Source organism: Ovis canadensis, chromosome 1 (assembly GCF_042477335.2).
Source record: "Ovis canadensis isolate MfBH-ARS-UI-01 breed Bighorn chromosome 1, ARS-UI_OviCan_v2, whole genome shotgun sequence".
NCBI classification, from domain to species: Eukaryota; Metazoa; Chordata; class Mammalia; order Artiodactyla; family Bovidae; genus Ovis; species Ovis canadensis.
Window position 1 is genome coordinate 156,658,521 of NC_091245.1, and position 18,919 is coordinate 156,677,439.

At 35.6% G+C, this 18,919-nt stretch overlaps 1 protein-coding gene across 3 annotated transcripts in view; it reads left to right on the plus strand.

Annotated features, from left to right (window-relative positions):
* The window catches only part of CADM2 (cell adhesion molecule 2), a 1,299,579-nt gene that overhangs the window by 587,178 nt on the left and 693,482 nt on the right, over positions 1-18,919 (plus strand). The gene's annotated exons all lie outside the window — the stretch shown is intronic.

The following is an 18,919-nucleotide window of genomic DNA, read 5'->3' on the forward strand; positions in this document are numbered from 1 at the left end:
TTTGGAGCCTGTATTCTTTGCTACCAGGGCTTCCCTGATAGCTCAGTTGGTAATGAATCTGCCTGCACTGTGGGAGACCCCAGTTAGATTCCTGGGTCAGCAAGATACCCTGGAGAAGGGATAGGCTGCCCACTCCAATGTTCTTTGGCTTCTCTTGTGACTCAGCTGGTAAAGAATCCTGCTATAATGCTGGAGACCTGGGTTCGATCCCTGGGTTGGGAAGATCCCCTGGAGAAGGAAAAGTCGACCCATTCCAGTATTCTGGCCTGGAGAATTCCATGGACAGTCCATGGGGTCGCAGTCAGACAGGAATGAGCGACTTTCACATTCATTCTTTCCTACCAGGCAGTAAAGGGTAGTTTTCCAGTGTAAAGACTGTGGACCCAAGCTTTTTATATGAAAATATCAGTCTCTATCACTTGGGCAAACACTATAATATCTCTACGCTCCTGGTTTCTCACTGGGCTTCCCTAGTGGCTCAGGTGGTAAAGCGTCTGCCTGCAATGCGGGAGACCCAGGTTTAATTCCTGGGTCGGGAAGATCCCCTGGAGAACAAAATGGCAATCCACTCCAGCACTCTTGCCTGGAAAATCCCATGGACGGAGGAGCCTGATAGGCTACAGTCTATGAGTTCGCAAAGAGTAGGACACGACTGAGCGACTTCACTTCACTTCACTTCATCACTTGGGCAAACTCTATAACATCTCTATGCTCCTGGTTTCTCATCTTGAAGATAAAAGTAACAAACTTGCCTCATTAGAGGTATACTGATGAAATGCATTAATATAGATTAAGTTCCTGGAACAGTGCCTGGCAAATGTTGGGCACATTTTTTTTCTAGGCCAATAGAACTAACTAATGGATTGCTTTAGTTTGCTTTCTTGATGTATTTTCATAATGTTGTGTCATCTCTCCACAATCTAATGAATAATATAAAACAGAAAGGAAACCATTTAGAAGGGATAGTTAAATATTTGAAATAAAAATTTAGTTGCAGCATCCATGATGTATATTTGAAGTATTCTACTTTGTCCCAGACTCTCTCAATTCAGAGACTCTCTTGTTCACCTTTTACAAGAATAAGTCATCAGTTTTTACATGGGTAGAATGAGAGAGGAGCTTTTGTTAGTCTCCTGAACAGACATTACACCTTTTCACTCCACCTTCCATTTGTAGCAGTGAGGATCCCTCCAAAGCCCAAGCTTTGGGGACATTTTGCTCTGCAAATCAATTTGGTTTGACCTTTGCCAATTACCAGTTTAGGATTCTGTTCCATCCCAGGATCTAAGAAGCAACATACCGCATGTTCCTCTGTTTTCCAGATTACAAATATTCCTCCTCTTTTCCCCCCTCTTTTCTCCTCTGTTACCCTTAACTTGAGCACTTAATGCTTTTTAAGAAAACTATGTACCTTTCACATAGGGCTTGAGGTGAAGTAAAAAGTAAATGTGTCAAATCAAGCATTTTGACACCAAAACCTAGAAGATACTTTCGAGTTCAGTTCAGTTCAGTTTAGTTGCCCAGTCGTGCCCTACTCTTTGCAACCCCATGGACTGTAGCATGCCAGGCATCCCTGTCCATTGCCAACTCCTAGAGTCTACCCAAACTCATGTCCATTGAGTCGGTGATGGCATCCAACCATCTCATCCTCTGTCGTCCCCTTCTCTGCCTGCCTTCAATCTTTTCTAGCATCAGGGTCTTTTTAAATGAGTCAGTTCTTCGCATCAGGTGGCCAAAGTATTGGAGTTTCAGCTTCAACATCAGTCCTTCCAATGAACACCCAGGACTAATCTTCTTTAGGATAAATAAATTAAAAAATAATAAATACCTTCAAACCAGTATTTAAAAATAATTGAGTATATTTAATGAGAGATTTCACGTTGTTTTATGAAAAACTCTGCTGATATTCTGTCACATTTTCCAGCTCTTTAGAGGGTGAATATTGCTCAAGAATATAGATACAGATTACTGCGTCTTTTTTCAGGCAACCCCTTATCCTAACCAGGGGCTTACATGAAGCCCTGATCATTGAGGTATTTGAGAGCCGCTGCCTTGCATATGCTCTTCATTTTTCCTTTGTGACAGACTTTGAATTATCTTGTTTATAGAGTGTAGAAGCAACAGAATAATTTAAGATATGGATACATATATTTTATTTCCTTTGCACCTTTTAGGCCCCATAAAGCAAGGCTGAAATTCTTTGGAGTTAGAATTCTTATATAATATCAATTAAATGTGGAGGAAGAAACTTTTATTTAAAATGTTTAACCTTATTTTATATTTCATTTTGTCAAGGTGGTTTCCACAATGTGAAATTAAGAGAGAGGGAAGCTAGTGGAAAGGAGATGGTGTTAGTTATCATACTTTTGTGGATACAAATTCAAACTTCTCTCATAATTTTTGTTAAGTTTAATAATAAGCATCAACTTAAATGTAATTTTTTTTTCTTTTCTTCCTTTTTTTTCCAATCCATGGAGGGAAGGAAGCATATGAGTATGGGGCATCACTTATTTCTACCTCTGCAGTCAGTTCTCTTCTATTTGCCAAGGAATAAATTATGCCAACTGAAATTATGTCAAATGGAGAGTGCTCATGAGCTTCCATTTCTGTTAAGGACCTGGGAACTGAAAAACAATTACCAGCTTATGGAGACAAGAACAAAAGACCAGTAACAAGCAGTCGCTGGAAAAGACTGAGGGCAGGAGGAGAAGGGGATGAAAGAGGATGAGATGGTTGGATGGTATCACTGACTCAATGGACACGGGTTTGAGCAAGCTCCAGGGAGACAGTGAAGGACAGGGAAGTCTGGCATGCTGCAGTCCATGGGGTTGCAGAGTCGGACATGACTAGTGACAGAGCAACAATAATGCCTCGAAACTTGAGCTCTCAGGTGGTTTATATAACCTCTTTCAGCTACAGTTCTCTAATCAATACAATATCTTTAAATATAATCCTTTCCTTGCATTCCTTAAGTATTGTTGTAAAGATCAAGAGTGTTTTTACTATCAAAAGAAATGAAAGCTTAAGTGATGGCATGCACTATTTAAAAGTATTATTATATCTTCTTTACCCATATTTGTCAGAATTCTTCATTAAAATAGAAGCAACAGGATGTGTATACATACAGAGAGAAGGGTAGGGGAGGTGGTGCTGTGCTTAGTTGCTCAGGCTCAGTCGTATCCTACTCTTTGTGACCCCATGGACTGTAGCCTGCTAGGCTCTTTTTCCATGGGAATTCTCCAGGCAAGATTACTGGAGTGGGTTGCCATTCTGTTCTAGAAGGGATCTTCCAGATCCAGGGGTCAAACCCAGGTCTCCTGAGTCTCCTGCAGAGCAGGCAGTTGCTTTACTGCTGAGCCACTGAGGAAGCCAGATATCCACTTAGAGGGCTGTTTTGCAGTTAATGAGTGGATCTGTGTAAAGCACTTGAAACAGCTAGCAAATTGTAAGGACGCTATATATGTTATAAATTATTATTTTCATTAAAATGATTTAGTCGGCATGTGACACAACTGTGTTACTCAGCTTCCCGGCCAACAGAAGAATTCCATGTGTTAATATTCCTCACCCACAGACTCACCATCCTTGGAGTTCAAGGAAGAATTTCACAGGTGTACTGTCAGGCGAAATGACAGTAACACATGACTGGCAGACACCTACAAAACTCTCCAATCTACCTTAATATTGAGAAAATAAATCTCCTTGTGAAGAATAACAAATGGAAGACTAAGGAGGCTCTGGTTAAAGTCACAGGGAATTTTTCCTTTCCTGCAAGTTTATTTTCAGAAGTTTATTTGGCAGTATAAGGGTTAGGCAAGTGTTCAGATTATTTTTACATGATTTTAATATTGGCAGAGTAAGTATAGGATACATAGAAAGTTGAGAATTCAGCTATTTAGACCTTTACAGTTGAGGTTTGCCTCAGTTATTTAATTGCAATAGGAAGAAGCAGATGTTTGCCTGGGCATTGCCCTTCTTCTGGCTTGTGTGTATCTGACCTGTAATCTGTTCTGTTCAGCTCTGTGACTTTATCAATTGGTGTATAGTGTTATGCTAACCTTTATACTGAATGATCAATCCTGCAATAATCTAGAATTATAAATCATCTTTATAATGGAAAGAAATTTTAAAAAGACACATCTTTTCTACTTCTTTGATTGAGGACCCACATACAAGCTACATTTATCTGATTGGGTTATATTAGAATGTATTCATTCTTTATGTGTCTAGAATATGTGTAAGTTTTTGCTAAACTACATGGATTTTTAGGCAATAATGTATTGAGTTCTAAGGATTGTATCCATCCATAAGTAAAGACAGATCTACCTAATTATTTATGAATATTTTAGAAGCAAATAATATGTTTATTTAATCATTTACAGTGCTCAGATTTAAAAAAATGTTAAGCTCTAAAATTAATGGAAATTTATATCTATGAAGGAAAATTTTAGGAACCAAGCACTATTTTTGTTGTTTTAATTTTCTAAATGGGTTATTATTGCATTACTTTAATTAAAATCAATTGAAAGAGTTTATTATTTGGCAGAGCTAGAAATATTCAAAATATTCAGATTAGAATGTCTGTTATATTAATTGCACATGAGATACTTAGGAAAAAAAAAACCCAGAAACCTGAGTTCCTGCCTATCATCTAAGTAAGACAAAATAATGAATCACTGAAGGAAAATTGTCTGCAGGTTGTCTATATTTCAATCTAACTATACACTACCTCAAATGATTCACCAATCTATTGAGATGTTTATTTTGTTTTTCAAAAAGATATTTGCTTTAGCAGACCTGTTATTGCATCTATTGGGTAAAATTGTATAAATATATTGCATCTATTGGGTAAAGTTGTATTACTATGCTGGCATACAAAGTTTTGAGAACTGTTGAAAAGAGAGAGCGTCTTCATAAATCTTTATAAAAAGGGTAAGGGACACTTTTAACTTTTATTCTAGCCTAACAATTACATGGAAACATTTTCCAGTATTAAGTTATCTGTTTATGCTACTTTCTCTTTCATCTTTAATAATACATACATTGAAAAAAATATTTCTCCACGTATGAAGTAATGTCATTTTTAAAGGAATATAGGAGAGCTCCAAGAGAGACTAGAGAAATGTCAGGTTGAAGAGGATAGGTGAATAAACTTAGTTTCTGTTTTGTTTTTTGTTCACTCTTTCCTTTTAGACTTTTTCATGCCGCAGACACATTGCCTATTGTAGTCCAAGGTCAAAGATTTGCCAGTAAACACTACAAGATATCAGAGAAGAGCAGATTCTGCAAACTTCACAACCTGCTAAAATCCATTCTTTCATTTTTATTAATCAGTCATATACACAATACACTCTTATTCTGAATGCTTGGCTTGCAAAATAATTTAGAGTCACAGAAGGAGCAAAATCTACTTTAAAACTCTATCATTAAAGATAATTATGCTAGTTTTGTCTGTCTGTCTATTTACTTATCTAACTATATCTATGAACATGTCTAAAATCTTAGGAGTGTGGATATACTTCTTTAATAGATATTTTAGACACCTTTGCACCCTTCCGCCTGCTAATCTGGGGCGGGGCAGTTACAACATTTCGGACAGGTAATCATTTCCTCTCTATTTTGGAATTTAACATAGCCATATAGGAAACCTCTTTAATGACCCTCTATTTTCAGCCCACAGGGTTTGCAGCATGTTACATTGAACAGCAGATTAGTAGCTTGATTAGTTAAGACTTTTGCCTGAAGGTATAACCATTAGGTAAATGTTTTTCAAACTTGAAGAGGCAAGAATACCACATTGTCAAAAAATCATGTGTTTCCTTTCTATTAATGGCTAAAAGAATTGTTAAAAGTTTACTTTTCACTGTTTAACTGGTCTCATCCTCTTTTTTTACATACCAGTATTTGCTATTTATGGGAACTTCTTTATTAATAGTCCCTTTCTCCAGCACCTGACATCAACCTCCTTGTATATTCATGTAAGCAAGAGATTTAAATGAGAGACAATTTATATAAGAAAAAAATGATATGTTAAAATTTCTAGAAGTGGATAAATGACACTGTAAATAAAGGTGGGTAGAATATACATAGCACTTTTATAGATTATGGAAGAGTAGATGAGATCCTATTCCCATCCATGTATTATTTTTTCTGCATCCTCATGGAACTTACATTTAAAGGAGATAAGACAATACAAAGGAACAAGGTGATGTTATATGGTGTTAAGTATTATAAAATAATAGAATGAGATGGAATGGTTTAGGTCCACTTCTTCTGAAATGTATATTTCTCTAACAATTCCTTAATGATCTTTTCTGAGCTATCTAGATACTGTACTGGACTTTCCTCTTACAAACATGATGATAGAAGCCTGCACTATAGGTTCAATGAACAGATCACATAATCTGATATTTGAGTAGTTTAACAGCAGCTCCATCTGGCTCTGTCCTCATATATCATTCCAGTTGATGTTAGCAGCAAAGTTTTAAAATCCTTAGGTATTTTAAGGTTTCATTTTAAAAACAGTTGGAAAGCTATTAACGATTCATCATAATGCAAAGAGGAGATCTTTTGAAATATTAAATTATTGAACCTCTATATAGTTTTTGTAATAAGGCTTAAATATCTTCTTGATATGACAATTTGAAATGAAAGCTCCAGATAGAATGATTATAATCATTTCCAGACCATGGAGACATTTTATATAGAAGTTATTTATAAAACTATTTTCATGCATTTGATAAAGTTTTCCACAACATATTATATAACAGTCTAAATGCAAAATTATCAATGTAGTCTAAAGTTCTCTGTCTGGAAATCTGTTGATTAAATGTGGAACAATTGTAACAATTTTAAAACTGAGATTTTTCAACAATGACAACAATGATGTGTTAAGCAACATGGAATCCTTTTGGTTTATATTAAATAAAAGAACTGAGCCCTTGATATTAACGATTTTGCTTTCAAATCTGAGTCATAATGTGAGGGACTCCCCTGGTGGCTCAGATGGTAAAAAGAATCTCTCTGTAATGTAGGGGACCTGGGTTCAATCCCTGGGTCAGGAAGATCCCCTGGAGAAGAGAATGGCAACTCACTGTGGTATCCTTGCCTGGACAATTCCATGGATAGAGGAGTCTGTGGGCTACAGTCAATAGGGTCACAAATAGTCAGACATGACTGACTGCCTAACACATACACATACACAAACTATATGTATAAAGTCTCTGAAAGTTCAATGCAGTAATATAGTAATTGAACAAGATGTTTTTGAGTGCTGAGTAAATTTTGTTGGTTTAAGTGGCAGTGGGATTTGATACTTCATTTCACCTTCTTGACTGGTTAGAAGAATTGACCAAAAATTAAAAAAAAAAAAAAAAGGTATTGTGGGGGGAGCTTATCCATTTCCTAGGGTAGGAAGCAACCTGGGGATTATTGCAGAAACAAGTTTAATAAGTTATAAACATTATAATGTTTTATTGAAATGAAACTCTTTCATTTTCCTAATGTCTTGAGACTGCCTTGAAATCTGATGAGTTGTAAAGCTAGAGAAGCAGGATAGATGGAAAACAGGAGATGGACTAAGGAGGAGATACTGGACAAGGCCAAAGAAAAATTGGCAGTAGGAAACAGTGTATTGTTCAGTTCAGTTCACTTCAGTCACTCAGTTGTGTCTGACTCTTTGTGACCCTATGGACTATAACAGGCCAGGCTTCCCTGTCCATTGCTAACTCCCAGAGCTTGCTCAAACTCATGTCCATCAAGTCAGTGATGCCATTCAACCATCTCATCCTCTGTTTTCCCCTTCTCCTCCTGCCTTCTATCTTTCCCAGCATCAGAATATTTTCTGAGTCAGTTCTTCGCATCAAGTGGCCAAACTATTGAAGCCTCAGCCTTAGCATCAGCCCTTCCAATGCAGCCATGAAATTAAAAGATGCTTACTCCTTGGAAGGAAAGTTATGACCAGACTAGACAGCATATTAAAAAGTAGAGACATTACTTTGCCAACAAAGGTCCGTCTAGTTAAGGCTATGGTTTTTCCAGTAGTCATGTATGGATGTGAGAGTTGGACTATAAAGAAAGCTGAGTGCCAAAGAATTGATGCTTTTGGACTGTGGTGTTGGAGAAGACTCTTGAGAGTCCCTTGGACTTCAAGGAGATCCAACCAGTCCATCCTAAAGGAGATCAGCCTTGGGTGTTCATTGGAAGGACTGATGCTGAAGCTGAAACTCCAATACTTTGGCCACCTGATGCAAAGAGCTGACTCATTTGAAAAGACCCTGGTGCTGGAAAAGATTGAGGGCAGGAGGAGAAGGGGACGACAAAGGATGAGATTGTTGGATGGCATCATTGACTCGATGGACTTGGTTTTGGGTAGACTCCAGGAGTTTGTGATGGACAGGGAGGCCTGCTGTGCTACAGTTCATGGGGTTGCAAAGAGTCGGACATGACTGAGTGACTGAACTGAACTGAACTTCCAATGAATATTCAGGACTGATTTCCTTCAGATTGACTGTTGTGACCTCTTTGCCATCCAAGGGGCTCTCAAGAGTCTTCTCCAACACCACAGTTCAAAAACATCAATTTTTCAGTGGTCAGCTTTCTTAATGGTCCAACTTTTATATCCATACATGACTACCGAAAAAAACATAGCTTTGACTCTATGAATATTTGACAGCAACGTAATGTCTCTGTTTTTTAATGTGCTATCTAGGTTTGTCATAGCTTTTCTTCCAAGGAGCAAGTGTCTTTTAATTTCACGGCAGTAGTCACCATCTGCAGTGATTTTGGAGCCCAAGAAAATAAAATCTCTCACTGCTTCCATTGTTGCCTCATAATTGACAGTAGGAAATAGTGTATCATTGTTGTTTAAGTACTAAATATTTACAATGCACCAAACTTTATGTCAGGATTTTTATAAACATTTATTACTCTTTGGACTACATATGTTAAGTAGCAAGTGTTAAAGCCATTGCATAGTGAAAAATGTAGATATTGATTAGGAAGCCTTCCATCCAGAAGACAAATTTCAGAAGAAATTTGACGTAAGTAGAGTGATGAAGGGGAACTAAGCTGCTATGATACACCAGCCTGTGTTAACTGTTCTATCGAACTGTATTACATACAATCCTGACAATACTCTTTCACAGGTGATATTTGCTGTTTCTGATTTTACATGAGAGAAATAATAGACTCAGAAAGACACACTAACTTCCCTAGATCACATAGCAAGATAGTACTATAGCAGGGACTCATATTTAGATTTCTCAGTCTGCCAGTCCCTGTAGTTTCATGACACCTCAGTGCTTCCCCACCACTGCTTCTCCCTTGAATTGATCTCTAATGTCAGTTATTTGAAATGCTGAGTTTATAACTTATTCACTCTAAGGCACAGATTGTCAGATCTCTCTACAGTAGATCTGTCCCAATTACCTAGATAAGTGGTACTGTATTACTAAAGTGTACTCTTACTGTCAACCTTCACTCCTAAACTTGGAGAAAAGGTGCTTTATTTTATTTTCCCTAAATTCCAAAACTTCTGGCTGAAGTGCAGCCAAATCTAGAATGAAAACAAAGATTGTTGTTGTCTAGTTAATTTGAATTTGTGCTAGTTTTTCATTTATTATGTAACTTTTGGTTTGTAGGGGACATAATTTTAGATAATATTTATAGATTTTATGCCAATTTTAAAACCTTACATAAGGTGTAGAGCATACAAATATAATCCTAATGTGAGTTCATGGCTCTAAGATAAAAGTAATTTTACCATTCAGATAGGAGAGGTGACCAAAATGCAAAGAGTAATATAAACGTATATTGTTGTTTGGGTCATTGTCTGTACCACTGGATCTTTCCAGCTTTCATTTTTCCGAAAGAAAATTTAATCAGATTATTTTTATCCACTGCTACAATAAGTATTATAGAGGGTTTTGCTCTTTCAATTTCTAAATATAGCAATCTTCTTTGATTAGGCTGATCTGTAAACTATTAATATCTATATAATGTATACTACTTTCTGTGTAGAATCTCATGACAGAGTCATTTTGTCTTTTGAGAGAAGGATAATGACACAGTCAATTTACTATAGGTTTAGTTCAGTTCAGTTCATCCGCTCAGTCGCGGCCGACTCTTTGCAACCCCATGAATCGCAGCACGCCAGGCCTCCCTGTCCATCACCAACTCCCAGAGTTCACTCAGACTCACATGCATCAAGTCCCTGATGCCATCCAGCCATCTCATCCTCTGTCGTCCCCTTCTCCTCCTGCCCTCAATCCTTCCCAGCATCAGAGTCTTTTCCAATGAAGTCTACTCTTCCCATAGGTGGCCAGAGTACTGGAGTTTCAGCTTTAGCATCATTCCTTCCAAAGAAATCCCAGGGCTGATCTCCTTCAGAATGGACTGGTTGGATCTCCTTGCAGTCCAAGGGACTCTCAAGAGTCTTCTCCAACACCACAGTTCAAAAGCATCAATTCTTCGGTGCTGAGCTTTCTTCACAGTCCAACTCTCACATCCATACATGACCGCTGGGAAAACCATAGCCTTGACTAGACAGACCTTAATTGGCAAAGTAGTATCTCTGCTTTTGAATATGCTATCTAAGTTGGTCACAACTTTTCTTCCAACGAGTAAGTGTCTTTTAATTTCATGGCTGCAGTCACCATCTGCAGTGATTTGGGAGCCCCCAAAAATAAAGTCTGACACTGTTTCCACTGTTTCCCCATCTATTTCCCATGAAGTGATGGGACTGGATGGCATGATCTTCGTTTTCTGAATGTTGAGCTTTAAGCCAACTTCTGTTATATGATGAACAGATGTAGAAGAGCAACATTTTAGGGCAGATGAATGCATCATTTTATTTAAAAGCAAAGAACTCTTATATCCCTTGTATTTTATTTTTTCTCAAAATATTTACATTAGCAATGTTATCCTTTAGGTTTGGTAACACATTTTTTTTCTTATAAACAACACAGTTGGAGTCTGAACTTGATTGAATTTCATCTTATGATTTAAGGCCTATATTATCATACAAGAGGAGGTAGCAAAATAGAAATAAATGTAACAATGTTTTTAATTCCCAGTATATATTTGCTTACAAGTTTTAAATCTAATGATATAAATCTTTTAAATGACTATAATACATATATATATATGGCATATATGTATATTGTATATTATGGGTACACCATGTCTTATGTTTTGTGTTGACAAGAAATCAATCCAGAGTGTTTAGTATTTATGTGTGTGATCAAAATTATTCAAAATATATATTAAAATGATTAATTTATCACCAATTATCTAGAAAACTGCTCTCATATTGACAGATAAGTAATTTTTTCTTCATTCTTCTTAACCCTCTACTGTGAATTCTATGAGCGAATAGACTCTTATTTAAGTGAGCAGCTTTCTTAGTTGGATATAATCTATTAACAGGATGACTATTAAGATGGTGAATAAAAATGCTGGAAAGATTTAATTGACAACTCAGGAAGGGCATTTTTATTTGTTTTCAACTTGGTAAAACTTTTGTGATTCCCACCTGTAAACATGGAGGGTACAGGGTAAAAAACTTTTTCTCTATTATAATGAAGAGAATTACCATCAAGATTTTAGGGGGAAAAAGATTTCATATTCCCTAGCATAATGTCAGGTGGCACTTGTGGTGAAGAACCTGCCTGCCAATGAAGCAGATTTAAGAGACAGGGTTTCAGTCCCTGGGTTGGGAAGATCCCCTGAAGGATGGCATGAAAATCCAAGGCAGTATTAGTGCCTGGAGAATCCCATGCACAGAGCAGCCTGGCAGGTTACAGTCCATAAGAGTCAGATGTGACTGAAGCAACTCAGCACTCACTCAGCACAATGTCAGATTCTTTCAAGTATATTTAAATTCTTCTGCTAGAATTTCTGTCAGCACAAGATAACAATCAAAGTGAAACTTTCTTCTTTCAGGTATTGAAAAGAATTTCATTTTTTTATCTTACTCTTAAAATATAAATACCCTGATGAACACTCTGTTGATGTTATTAGTGTTTTTTTTCTTTTTTTAAGTTGGGAAAAAAGTCATACTTCAAAAGAAGTCAGAGTTGAAAATGCAAAACAATAAACAGAGATCAATGGGACAATGTACACTGTTATCCTTCCTACTGGGCGATTTCGTATGTTACAAATGTAAAAGGGAAAGTGTACAAGATGATTTGACTTATTAGAATACTTGTTAGAGAAAGAAAGACTTTGTTTTTGTTAATGTTTATTGATTTAAATTATTTCTTTTATTCTTAGTGTGCATTTAATATTCCTAATGTTGATTTATTGATTTGTAGCATTTCTGTAAATATGGGGAATTCTCTGCCGCATCACTAGTACCAAAATGTACCGTAACACTAGCTCTCTCTCAGACAGAGAGAAATGGAAATCAACTAGTGAAAATACCAAATTCTATGTTTAATCAAACACTTTGGATTCATTTTCACTACAAGCATATTTCTGGGGTTCTGCATATTCCATAGTTTTGGGGAATGTTTTGGGAATTCCAAAAATAGTGGAACAATTAAAGCCATTCCTTACTTTCTCCTAAGAAGATTTTAAAGGCCTTGTTTTACCCAGCAGTCTTCTTAACTTTTTACCCCTGATTATGATGTGTGATTTTATATTTAAAAAGTGTAGTACCATGCTGAACATGTGACTGGAGTAAGGTAACCTACAGCTGAAAGGCATTGATACAGATAAATTTAAACATGTTGTGTGTGCTGTTTAGTTTGATATTTTTCAAAAAGACAATTTAATGCTTTTTTATTGATGGTTCATAAAGAAAGAAATGGTCTCATCTTAGGCTAACACTCATGAGATTATAATGATAAAGGGGACATTATCAACTAGAAAGTACATTCCCAATGCCTATATTTTATAGTTTTTAACATAGAAAAGATACATACTTTGAGTAAAATAGTAATGAAGGTAGAAAAAATTAACTTTAAAATGTTTATATTTAAAGTGAATTTTTATTTGAAAATAATATCAAAGATATATTGAGACAACTTCTGCATGTATGTACTAACAATTCCTTAAAAGTATCTTATGGATTCATAAACATTTAAGGAAATTATAAATAATTATTAAAATTGTTCCCTTGAGCTTACTGTTAGAATCTAAGCACTTATTCAGTTTTATAGTTTAATTTTTATTTTATATTGGCATATATTTAATTTACATTGTTGTGTTAGTTTCAGGTATACAGCAAACTGATTGTTATAAATATGCATACAGCCATTATTTTTCAAATTATTTCACATACAGTTTATTATAGAATATTGAGTAGAGTTTCCTATGCCATACAGTTGGTCCTTGTTCTTTATTTTTATATATAGTAATCTGTATATGTTCATATCAAACTCCTAATCTATTCATCTCCCCATCTTTCTCCTTCGGTAGCCATAAGTTTCCTTACGTCTCCGAGTTTGTTTCTGTTCTGTAAATGAGTTCATCTGAATCTTCTAGTTAGATCCCAAGTATAAGCGATATCATATGGTGTTTGTTTTTCTCCTTCTTACGTATTTCACGTAGCAGGATAATGTCTATATCCAGTCATGTTGCTCTAAATGCCATTATTGAATTCTTGTTTATGGCTCAGTAGTATTCCATGGTATATATGTACCACATCTTCTTTATGCATTCCTCTGCTGCTGCTGCTGCTGCTAAGTCGCTTCAGTCGTGTCTGACTCTGCGCCACCCCATAGACGGCAGCCCACCAGGCTCCCCCATCCCTGGGATTCTCCAAGCAAGAACACTGGAGTGGGTTGCCATTTACATTCCTCTATTGATAGCTATTTACGTTGCTTCCTCAGACATATTCAATCTTGACAAATCAACACTTATAAAATTGCTGTTTCTGTATTCCCTGAAACCTGATTTGTCTGAAAGATGATATAGCATAGTATGTTTTTAAAATCATGCTTTTTTTTCCCTTCAAATTTGCTAAAATATATATAACACAAAATTTACCATTTTAACAATTTTAAGAGTACAATTCAGTGGTATTGGTTTTATTCATAATATTGTTCAGCAACACTATTAATTTCCAAAGATTTTTTATCACCCTAGACAGAAAATCTCCACCCATTATAATGAATAGTAAATTGCAATTTCTTTATTTTTAAAATTTAGTTTTCTATAATTTATAAAATATAAAATAATTATTCTATAATTTTGCATATGTGTGCATGCTTATGTGTATATGTATACACATGTGTATGTGTGTAGTATATATATAAAATATCAAGAAGCTATTTTTGACTTATCCATTTATCATATGGTCCATCACTGTGTTGCATATTTTGAGGATTAATTCAGTTTTGTATGGCATATTTTAAGTGCGTCAGACATGGACACATTGCAGAGTATTTTTAATTCTATGTGTACATATTAATATGCTTTACTGGTATATATGAAGCAAAAATGAAGCAAGGCAAAGGCTAACAGAGTTTTGTCAAAAGAATGCTCTGACAAACACCTGTTTCCAACAACACAAGACAACTCCAAAAATGGACACCACCAAATGGTCAATACCAAAATCAAATTGATTATATTATTTGTAGCCAAAGATAAAGAAACTCTATAGAGTTAGCAAATACAAGACCTGGAGCTGACTGTGGAGCTGACTCAGATCATGAGCTCCTTATTGCAAAATTCAAGCTTAAGTTGAAGAAAGCAAGAAAAAAAACCAAAAACAAAACAAAACAACTAGCCCACTCTGGTATGCTAACCTAAATCAAATCCCTTGTGATTATACAGTACAGGTGATGAATAGATTCAAGGTATTAGGTCCGGTAGAGTGCCTGAAGAATTATGGATGGAGTTTCATAACATTGTAAAGGAGGCAATGACCAAAACCATCCCCGAGAAAAAATGAATGTAAGAAGATAAAGTAATTGAGAAGGTTTAACAAATAGCTGAGGAAAAAGAGAAGCAAACAGCAAGGGAGAAAGGGAAAGATATACTGAACTCAACGCAGAGTTCCAGAGAATAGCAAGGAGAGATGAGAAAGCCTTCTTAAATGAATAGTGCAAAGAAATAGTGGAAAACAATAGAATAGGAAAGACCAGCGATCTCTTCAAGAAAATTGGAGGTACCAAGGGAACATTTCATGCAAGGATGGGCATGATAAAGGACAGAAATTGTAAGGACCTAACAGAAGCAGACTCCCCTGGTGGCTCAGACGGTAAAGCATCTGTCTACAATGCGGGAGACCCAGGTTTGAGCCCTGGGTTGGGAAGAGCCCCTGGAGAGGGAAATGGCAATCCACTCCAGTACTATTGCCTGGAAAATCCCACGGATAGAGAAGCCTGGTAGGCTACAGTCTGTGGGGTCGCAAAGAGTCGGACACGACTGAGCAACTACACTTCAACAGAAGCAGAAGAGGTTTAGAAGTGCAAGAATATACAGAAGAACTGTACAAAACAGATCTTAATGACCCGTGTGAGTGCAGTGATGTGTTCACCCACCCAGAGCCACACATCCTGAAATGTAAAGTCAAGTGGGCCTTAGGAAGTATTACTACAAACGAAGCTAGTGGAGATGATGGAATGCCAGATGAGCTATATAAAATCCTAAAAGGTGAAGCTGCAACAGTGTTGCACTCAATATGCCAGCAAATTTGGGAAACTCAGCAGTGGCCACAGGACTTAAATAAGTGGGTTTTCAGTCTAATCCCAAAGAAAGGCAATGCGAAAGACTGTTTAAACTACCATAGAATCGTGCTTATGAGAACTTCCAGATGTACAAGCTTCATTTAGAAAAAGCAGAGGAACCAGAGATCAAATTGCCAACATCTGCTGGATCACGGAGAAAGCAAAGGAATTTCAGGAAAACATGCACTTCTACTCCACTGACTATGCTAAATCCTTTGACTATGTGTATCACAACAAACTGAAAAATTCTGAAAGTGATGGGAGTAACAGACCATCTTACACATCTCCTGAGAGACCTGTATGCAGGTCAAGAAGCAACAGAACTGGACATGGAACAATGAACTGGTTCAAAAGTGGGAAAGGAGTACAACAAGGCTTGTATATTGTCATCTTGCTTAGTTAACTTATATGCAGAGTACATCAAATGATATGCCAGGCTAGATGAGTCACAAGCTGGAATCAAGATTACCATGTGAAATATCAACCACTTCAGATATGTAGATGATACTACTCTAATGGCAGAAAGTAAAATTTATATTTTTACTTTTAAATGTATTCCTGAGTTTATATTTGTATTATAACTCATTAATAGAAGTTACCTTTATATTATAGTATTTTCTGTCTCAAAAAGCTCTAATGTTTGTAATTTCCCAAAAAATTGGGTGACTAAATGTATCTACTACTTTTATTTTTAAACTATATAATATTCAGTTTTTTCTTCCTTTTCCATTAAAATGTCAGCTCTGAAAATATCCAGTATTTTTCCCCAATAGTTTACAGTAACTTAGGAGCAAGTCCAATGTATATATAGGTTATGGATTTTTCCTTTGTGCTTACCCTCTGTACACTTTATTTTAACAAAGATACAGGCTACAAACTTTTACTTTCCTGGAGGTGTTTGAACAAAGTACTTTGAATTGGCTAATATATATTATTATGAACATCAAAATGCTCCTAAGGAGGCACTGACTTTAGTACTGAAGATTTCTTGGTGTTTGTGCTGCTTATGCTCAGTATTTACTTAAGAATATCCCTTTCCCTAAGTTAAAGGCCTTTGGCTTTATGCACAGCTATAGGATATGTATTTCTTAGAATTATATAAACCTAAAGACAAAGTATTTGATGAAGGAAAAGTATCAGTCCCATAGAATCTAGCCTTCTCCCAAATCAAACTCTAGTTATATATACATATATATTTCATTTTTAAGATTGATTATTTATTCATTTATTTGACTGTACTACACAGTATACAGGATTTTAGTCCCCTGACTAATAATTGAACCCTTTCTCCCTGCATTGAGAGTGTGGCATCTTAACCACTTTACTGCCAGGAAGGTCCCCTTTCCAGACTTTTTTTTTTGTTTTTAATTTAGTCTGTATTTATGAAGTGTCATCAACTACATTTAGGCTGATAAGATTTTTCTGTTGTAGGGTGTTTAACATATGACTAATTACTATTTTTCCTTTTAATCCTCACTGTTGCATTGAAATCAGAAATCTGCTTCTCACAACAATACCTTTAAAATCATATCCCTACCTCCTTAACATTTCTGACCTTATCAGTATGAGGATGAGTTTAATTTCGGATCTGAAAAATGCAACTATTGTAAATTACTCTGACATTCCTTATCCTTAATTCTTCATTGGCCTCATAGATCCTCTGATAAATTATTTTTAAAAACTCAAATGTAATCTTATTTACATACATCTCCCATAATCATATAGTCATAGACTATATATTTTGATAGACTTTATATTTTTGCTTATATTTAACTGAAATTGTCATTCATTATCCTTCATGTGATTTTCCAATATAGAATAGCAGTGACTGTATAGCCTTTAATACTCAAAGATCCTTGTCAATATAGTAACATTTAAATAAAAACAGCAGTAGCATCTTTTAAAAGCATTGTAACTCTTCAGAATGATTTAATAGAATATAATTCATGTTCTGCAAAATGCAAAATAGGATTAATAATCAGTATGAGTATTTACACCCTCTTAATATTAACAATAAAATATGTTTTAACATTCAATAAATATTCAGTGAGAATCTGTTATGTGTTGAGCACGATCACAGGTTTAGGAACACAAAAAGGCATCAGATATATCAGGTACCCATTAACTTATACTCAGATGTATAAATCTTAAGTGTTTTCGACTTTTAAAAATTAAAGCTATTGTTTTGAGTCCCATGTTTTGAGAATAAATTACTATGTATTTGAAGAAAAGACATTTTTTCTCTATAATCATTTGGATTTACCTCTCTATATAAATTTATATTTCAAAGTTGGCCCAGACCCAAAGCATTGTTAACTTCCTTTCCTTTCTGGTTCACTGCATCTATTCAGACACAGGCTTCAAATTACTCCTTAAAGAAAACCAGCAGGTGATTGATAACTGGAAAAATAACCACATCTATAGGAATAAATCAAACACATCATCATCCTGCATGTGTGGTAGGCCACAGTTATTTGAGCAACTACATGCGGCAGTGGCATCCATAAATTTCATTGAGGCCCTAGAATTCAAATTGACATCAGCAAAATCAAAATTAATTGCCTATAAACTACCCTTTTGCCAACATAATTATATTTTAGTAACATGAAAAGTAACCATTTATTGCATTAAATAAAACCTATAAATTAAAAAGCTCTCTGATTCATTTTTCCCCTTCTAAAGAGTCATTATAAGAAGAAATAAAAGGTTTTACCACAGGAGACATGTTTAACTCTGTGCCTATGGGTGATTCATTGGAAATTCAGTGGTGTTTATGGAAAAAGATGATGAGTATGTGGTAATACAAAATCTCATAATGTACTGTTTCAGAATTCAAAGGCTCTGCTAGCATCAGAAACAGTATTTTACATTCAGTACAATTCACACTTAAAGTTAATAATGACCTTCAAAACTTGCTCTTATTTATTGCTGCTGAGTTAGGAACAGAATAGCAGAGTGGAAAATGATGACATCAGGGTCACAGCAGGTAACTTAGGCCCATTTACAGTAATATTCATTGGCTACCCAATGAAACATATGATTTGTAATTTTTATATTGCAAAGTATTTAAGTGATCTAGATGTTAAACTGCTATCTTCAGAAAATAATTTCTTAAAAAGATTCATCTGTAAGAATTATGAAAAACAACTCCATCTTAATTTTTGTAGCTTATACAATTTGCATTGCAAAGGCATGCATTTTCATAGGCAATTATAGCAGGTAATAATAAGAAATGGAAACTT